The sequence below is a fragment of the Pteropus vampyrus genome, unplaced genomic scaffold, assembly GCF_000151845.1.
Source record: "Pteropus vampyrus isolate Shadow unplaced genomic scaffold, Pvam_2.0 Scaffold1, whole genome shotgun sequence".
Lineage (NCBI taxonomy): Eukaryota > Metazoa > Chordata > Mammalia > Chiroptera > Pteropodidae > Pteropus > Pteropus vampyrus.
Window position 1 is genome coordinate 3,137,069 of NW_011888782.1, and position 8,548 is coordinate 3,145,616.

Below are 8,548 nucleotides of genomic sequence, written 5' to 3' on the forward strand. Positions count from 1 at the left end.
TTTACTGTCATCCTAGATTTAAAAAAGAAAAGAAGATTAAAAATCTTGGGAAAGATAAACCTGTAAGTGGTAGAACTGGGATCCGAATGTAGGCCGTCTAGCGCTTGAGTGTGCTTTTCTAGCATAGAGTGTCAACGTGGCAAATGACAAGTTCAAAAACAGAGATGAATGGCGATTCCTCTGGAATCTCACGGATATCTTCAAGTCTCAGCTAGATCATTAGGGTAATGTAAATAATAAAGACACTTTCTCATGTTCCTCATTGACTCTTTCAGATCATGAGACTTAAAGTTCTGGTTCATAGACTTGGAAGAGCAGCAACAGGACGGGTGGCTTCAAAATGGTGACTCCTGTGTGGGTCCCTTGGCTTGGATGCACAGGGGGCTGGGAGAACATTGGAACAACAACAAAACAGCAGACACGGGAACATCTCAATTATTATTGCTTTTTACTAAAATGATTAAAATTAAGTAATTCATGTTTTCATAGTCTTATAAAGTATTATTATTTTTTTAAATACACTTCAAACACACAACTATGCTTTCCTTATTCCAGAACCATTATTGAAAGAGGCAGATATGACTCCTGGTAGCAGGGTTTCTAGCGAATTGCAAGCTCATACAGCTAGTTTAAAAAATATCTCACATATAAACAATGCCTATTTTATTATAGCCCCATAGAAAATACCAGTCTGATAGAAGGGTTTCTGGGAGTCATTAGCCCAGTCAGCACCAGGGATCATGTCAGTTCAGTTGGCAGGCATGATAGTACTTGCCTTAACAAGCCAAGTCCCTTTGACATATTGTTTGAGAGCATCTCAAAACACTCTATCTTACGTCCCAGATCTTTTGATATCCAAACCAATTTTCACAAAATTTGACCAGCAGGCTTCCTTTCACCTAATCTCAAGTAAAATGGCAGAGAAAAAGAAAGATCCTTGTATCTTATAAGTGCAGGTGGTTGCCTAAAGTGACCCCAGCTTTTCCCATTATGCAACTCTTGTTTTCTGGACCAGAGAAATGATCGGCAATTAGCCAGTGTTCTTTGCTGTATTTTTGGAGCTTTTATAGGAACATCTGTAACTTAAGTGGAAGTTTGGGTGTTATATATGCTTGAATGTTTTTTTGGAGCCCACGAAAACCTCATCGAACTGGTCACGAGTTACATCAGAAGACAAAGGCAACCCTTAACCTAAGATATAATATGAGCTGGTCAACCATGACAGTGTTGGGACTCTGGGAGCCTTGTCCATTCATAGTTCAGCCTTTGGGAGAAAGTCAGCTACCATCAGCCTAGGAATACTCATGTCGATATGTAAAATATCTCAGGACTCAACCCAGCTAGACCTTCACGGTTCAGACCCTCAGGCTACTCAAGTCACCTTCTATTTGATCTTCCAAAGTCCAATCTTCTCCTTCACCACTTCAAAAAATACAACTTCTGCTAATTCATTCTTTGTTCTTCTGACAGAGAGAGCTTTCTAAACCGCACATCTGATCACTATGCTGACTTAAAGCCATGAAAGGCTCCCCACTGCCTTTAGAGCAGAGCCCGAACTCAAGGCCCTTTATCTCTCTCCCCATTCTTCCTTCTTGCGTCATACCTTCCTGCCACACTCTGACCACTAATCAAGGCAGCTCTACCACCCTCATAATGACCCATAATGATTTCCTGTTGCTTTCATATCTCTTTGCCATTGTCAAGGCTGTTTCCTCTGCATTTGTTTATTCATTTGTTCAGCAAAATATGTATTGCATACTTACTATGGGTCAGGCATTGTGAAAGATTAGAATCATTTTTATGATAATCTATATATTTTTCATCATAAATTAAAATAATATACTTAATCCAGGAAACATTTGGTTTGCTTTGATCTATTTGTTTATCAAGCATGTTTTAAACATCTAATATGTGATAGATACTGTATTAGAAACAAGGAGGCAATCAGCCATAGTCTCTGCCCTTAAGACCTCAGATTCTAGTGTTGAAGGCAGATAAATAAGTCAATTATTAATGTGATAGGCATCTGTATGCACTGGGCACTATGGGAGGAACCTTGGAAAGAAGGTGATACTTGGAATAAACATTAGACCTGGAGTTGAGTGACAAGGTTGAGAGAGGGAAGAAAGAAATAGTAGGTAGAAAAAGCAGCATGTATAAAAGCATAGAAGTCAGTGGTGGCTGGACAATGAAGAGTCATGATATAAAATGATGTAAGAGAAGTAGGTGGGTTAAGTGATGGATTGGATGCAAGTGAGTGAGTGAAAGGAGTCGAGGATAACTCTCAGGTTTCTGGCTTGCAGCTATGTGGGGGCAACATCATTTACTGGAATAGTAAACATAGGAGGAAGAGAAAGAAGTTTATGGAGAGAGGTTGAAGAAAACAATTCTATTTTGGATATTTTGAATTCGAGATGCCTGGGAGCTGTCCAAGTTGTGACACTCAGTGGCCAGATGCATATATATAATCTGAGGCTTAGAAGTGAGGCCTCAACTGGAGACATGAATTTGGGTTCATCATAAAATTAATAGTTGAAGCCGCAGGAGTGTATGAAGTGATATAGGAAGAGTTCATTCACTCATCATTCTTTGAAGAAGTATTCACTGAGCACCTACTATGTGGGAGGTACTGTTCTAGGCTCTAGGGATATATCAAGGAGCAAAACAAATAAGATTCCTGCTTTTTTGGTGCTTGAGGAAAAAGGATTGGGAGCACCTTATTAGATGATGGGGGAGGATGTAGTGATAAGGTAACTTTTGGCAAAGTCTTAAATAGAGATAAGTAAGTCCTGAGAGTTCTCTGAAGGAAAAGTGTTCTATGCATAAAGAACAGTCAACACAAAGGCCTTGAGGCAGGAGCATGGCTGTTGCTTTTGAGCAAAGGGAAGAGGCCAGTGTGACTGAAATGGGGTGAGTAAAGGGAGGAATAGAAGGGCATGAAATCATAGAGGTAATGAGAAGGAGGGCAGGTCGTGGGAGCAATGGAAGCTTTTAAACAGAGGAGTGACATGGTATGATTCCCGTTTATAAAGAATAGCAGATTATAAGGGAGCGGAGTCCTGGAAAATAGCTGACATTTAAGGAATGGATGGAGGAAAGGGTTGTTCCAGGCAGTAAGAATACAGCTGAAGGGTCAGATCCAGGAGACCTCAAGGATGTTAAGATCTTGAGACTTTCCAAGACATGGTGACTAGTTGTGAAAGAATGGTCCACAAGGCAAAAGGAGACCAGGGAAGAATATTGTCTTGAAGCCAGAGGAAGACAGCTATGTAGAAAGAGACTTGGAATGGGGCTAAGGGTCACAAAGGCGTCAGGAAGAATAAGGCTTGAGGAGTATCTTTTGGATTTGGCAGTGCAGAGAGCTCTGTAATGGCTGCCCCAGTAATGGGTGGGTGGAGGTGGGCATCAGAACCCGGTGGCCTATTGAGGGAGTGAGAGATGAAAGAGTTGCAGGAGAGCAGATTCTTTCAAGAAATATGGCAAAGAAGAGTGAGGATTGTAACTTCGCCAAGGCCTAGTAGTGAGGGTAAGTTCATCTTACTGATGATAGCATAGATTATTTTTCTTGGAAACAAATGAAGGAGAAATGTGCTCATGAAGTAAACCAGGAATGGAAAAAGAACGTGCAGAAGATGTCCACATTGTAGGAGTTCTGACTTCCCACTTTATAAGAACACACTAAATAGGCTTATAGCCAACAGTTGGGAAGTGGGGTGAGTTCTAGGATAATCTTTAATTGTACCGCAAAGATTCTAAAGTAGTACAGCAAAACCCCAGGCTGGGCAGGTAAATTGGGAACTATCACCATTGGTGATTGGCTCTTGTTCCCCACCCACCCTCATTCTCAGACAGAAGTGGCCTTGCTCAAGTTCTTATCATGGATAAGAAGACCAGTTAAGAAATAATTTTCTTCTTGTCACTGGGGAACTTGCCAGTTACATGGTCATTTGTACACGGTATATATTTCACTATCTTTACCTTTGTGTTCTCTGTGACCTTAAAGAATGCCCGGAAACATTGGTTTTTATTAATCTTGCAATAGTGCAACCCTGAATTTTATGCAATTGATTTTTCAGACCCCGCTTTACATATCATGGCAGGTGTTTACTGGTACAATTACTTACTTTGGGCATGTGTTGAATTAGTCAAAGAGAGATACGTTAAGCCTTTCAGTTTCGAATTAGCTGTGAAGTCAGAGTAGAGGAACTTTCCCCCAATTCAGTTAAATAAATGTTAAGAAGCTAGAGATGTTGAATCAGGTTCTCATTCTGTGATTTACCTCTCTGGTACAATCCTTTGAGAGGTCAATTCATTCTTACAGGCCTTTAGGGTATAATTAGGAGTCAGTGAGAATTTCTAAATCCTCTTCTCAAGACTGAATGGTATGTACTCCGTCTTTAAAAGGACTAAAAGGACTAAAAGAACAGAAAACAAAACCCATAATGGAGTGAAATTCATCTCATTTTCATAAGACAACCCATTAGCTCCTATAATCAAGCCAAAATATAATCCTCCAAGGGTGGCAAGGAAGGGGCAGCTAGACTTGGTGAATCTGACCATTGATCCCAAGATTTATCTTGTTTGTGGGAACTTTTCCTCATAGATGTTGCTATCGCTCCCAAGTATCTCACCTTAACACTTTGGCCCAGGAGGGGGCTTACAAGCTTTCTCTTAATTTCTCCATCACAACCAAGAAAGACCAAGATAAACCTACAAGATGGTCTAAAGACTCAGGATAATAACAGAAATAGCAACGACGACAACAACAACAGCAATTAGTCGATACCATGAGGCAGGTATCGTTTACAGATAAGGAGACAGGCACAGAAACTCAAAAATCCTGCCCAAGCTTTGTTGTACAGCTACTAATGGTAAAGCCAAGACTGAAACTCAAGAAATAAACCAGGATGTGACTATGCGGGTAATATACAAGCAACCAAACAATCTGACACACAAAGTATGGGTGGTAGATTGTATTTCTAAAGATGGTTGTAACAACATCCATCTCACAGGTTTCTGTCTCTGCCATTCGATTGAACATAATTTCATTGTCTTCTCTGTGCTAGGCATGGAAATTGTCCTAGTTTGCTCTCTCACTCCCACTCAGAAGTAGACTTCTGAAACAAGGATTTACGTGCAAGTAGTTTATTTGGGAGATGATGCTAGAAAATACTACTAAAGGAATGAAACAGGCAGGAAAGGGAAGGTTGCCAGGGAAGGGAGTGTTATCAAGTAAGTGACCACTGTGGACAACCCAGGCTTAGTGCTACTGGGGCATGCTCGGAAACAGTGCAGAACCATCTCCATTATTTACTCACCAAATGTCTTACAGGCTGAGAAGTGCTCTCAGAAGGATTAACTCTGGCACCTCTGGCTCACGCTGGGAACTGGCAGAGCAGCCTTCAGCATACAGGATTGAGGGCAGGGGAGGGGCATTGACAACATCTTCTGGAGAGACCTTTTGAGTCTGTGTGCCTGGGTCAGTGTATGAACTCAGAGGAGAGTGAACCAGCAACAGTAGAGAAAATTAAGATGTGATTGAAGCTTACCTTATCCAACTCAAACAAAACATAAAATCCTCTTAGGCTGTGTGCAGGCATGCTCCCATGCTGGCCCCTGTCATTTTCTTCTCTTGATCTTTGCCCGCCCTAAATTGTTCTCTCAGTTGGTTCCCAACTGCCCCACCCCCCAAGCCTCTGGTGCTCATGGTGGAGGTGGGTGAACACCCATCTGCCTATGCAGATGTTACTCTAGAAGTAGTTACATCTCTATTTGAGAAACATCGACATGGAAGAAGTACCTGCATTGTCCAGAGAGGCTGTGTCATATACTTTTTGCAACATGGAGCTTGCAAGGGGTTTTTAACTCTAGCTGCTGATGAGTTTAGTTGAAAATTATTGAAAAAGCACACATCTAAAGCTCCATAAGAATGTGATTTTCCTTTATCTGACGAGAATCGTTCTTCTTGGTTACATCTAAAATAATTCAATTTGTTGACTCAGGGCCCAACCCAGATGATCAAATCTCTCCAAATTGGAAATTACCAAAAAGCTCTGAGAAAGATTTAAGCTCATAATCTGAGTGCCTTAATATATATGTATTTTCTTTTCAAAAAGAGGTGGATTTATCTATCATAGTGCATTTTCCAAAGTTTTTCATTTTTGAAACAAAAACACCAATAATTTTGTTCTATTTAAATTTTATGACACGATTCAGAGATCCTCAAGAGTCTGTGAAAAAAATCCCTCAATAAGATACATGATATTCTTTGGAGGCAAACTTCATTTGAGGTTTCTTACCTCCTTTCAATTATTTATGAGTTTAAGCTAAGGCAGCCTGTGTTTTTATAAAGTGACCCACAAATATTGAATTTTCCAAGGCTACAGTTTCATATTAATAATAATGAATTTCAGATTTCAGACTTAAATATTGAATAGCCAGAAAGTGAAATCTCTCAATTTACAAGCAGATCTTTTAACCATTATTTAAGGAAAGATAGGACAGTGGCTGAAATATGTGATATAGGCAGCACAGCTGATTGTATTGGAAAGCTGTTTCCCCACTATATGCTCACACTCATCTTGCAGTTTTTTAAGAGGCATGCAAAGAGCAATGTTGGTTTTGAAAGGAAGCTTCTTGTGGTAGGCACATGGTAAAAAGAGTTCAGATAAGTGTTACTAAAATATTATTTTAGGTTTTTCATGGAATTAGAGGTGGACACCTTACTCTGAAGAAGCCCTATCCTGAAGAGATGGTGTTATTTAAACTACTTTAACTTAAGGACCATTTTAGGCATCTGGAGAAGTAGCCAATCTCTGTAGTAAAAAAAATAATAATAAAAAATCAGGATTTTCAGGAGAGTGTGATTCATCCCCTTAAGAGCAATTAACTATAGTCTTTTGGTATAAATTTTTAGTCTTCTAGTGTAAAGTGTAAATAGAAAATCTATGTTTCTAACAGCTTTAATACTCTGATAATAGCTAGAATAAGAACAAGGACAGTTAATAAATTGAAAACGTCAATGAATTTTTTTATGGAAGAAACAACAATTGTCATTACTCAAATAGTAACTTTTCTGTAAGAAAGGTTATTGAATAAATATGTGTAAACATCTTAGTGTTTTATTTATTTCAGCAAAGCCCTTTTAAGGAGTAATTTGTATTTTTCCCTAAAAGTTTCATAAAACTAACCCCATCTTGGATATTATTTCTCCTCCGAGGTCTCTTATGTTGGACTTTCTTATTAAATATTTGATATTATGTTCTTCTCCCACTCTTTTCCCCAAAAGCTTTGAAGGCATCCAAATTTATTGTGATTAGTCACCCATCCTCTGGGATCTGCGGTAAAGAATTATACATATTCATGCACATGCACAAACACACACACACACAATTCATGCAAAGATTCATATATGCATTCTTCCAACTTGCTGAGGCTGCACTTTCTGGGGATAGAACCTAGAATTCCTCTGTACAGTAGCTACATGAGTGATAGAAAAAAATAGTTATGGCCATGTACAAAATCAAAATTTTCCTAAAGAAATGGAATAATCGGTAAATGCATCCAAGGTTCAAAGATTTATTTTCTATGACTTACTCCTGGGGTTTATCTGGTCAGCATTTTCCCAAGAGTGGGGCCTCAGAGCACTATCTCTTCTTAGTTACAATTCTGGGAACAGAATTTGCTTGCAGAACGCCCCTCCCACACACTCTATGCCCTTCTCACCTTTTTAGGTGATAACTTCAAGTTAAAATTAGGGAGTGAGGAGGAAATGGTACAGGTACATTTTTCTGGCTGAAATTATGGACTCACATGAATACTAAGCTGAGAATGATTCTTTATTCCTGGGAAAGAATTCTCAGACATATCTCTTTATTTATTATTACTAAGGTTCAGAGCAGTTTCTGTTGCTGTTGTTACTAAGGGAACATCACGCAAAGGTGGAAAAATCCATAGTTTTTACTCTAACTTTTTTGAGGAGTGGATTATTTAAAGAGGAGAATATTAATTAGCAATCAGAAGTATCATGGCATTATTTCCATCTTTCCAAGAGTGAAGCTTTTTCTATATTTGTGCTCAGAATCACAAATAATTTAAAAAAATCCTTCAAGTTTATCTAGTCCAACCTCTTTCCTTTTCATCTGAAGTAATAGAGGTACAGGAAGGGCAAGCAAAGTCACACAGCAGTTGGTGGCAGAGCCAAGCCCTAAACTACTGTTTCCCTGATCTCTTCTCTATGACCCGTTGTTTCTTACTCTGAGACCTGCTATGCTTTGAAATACATAACCCAAACCAGTTTTTCTTTCCTAGGTAATCTTCCTCTAAGTTTCCTATGATTGATTCCTTATGAGAAATTACTTAATTTCCCATAAACAAATTCATAGCCCATGAAGGTATAGATTTTACTATTTATTTTAAAGACCATGAGTCATAACTACTACGCTTCTAAGTTTTCACATATTTTGTCCAGAAATAGGCTACTTGAGAAGACTAATACACAAGGGAAACAATGAGATTCTTCTAAAAGAAACAATGGGTTCTCTTATTT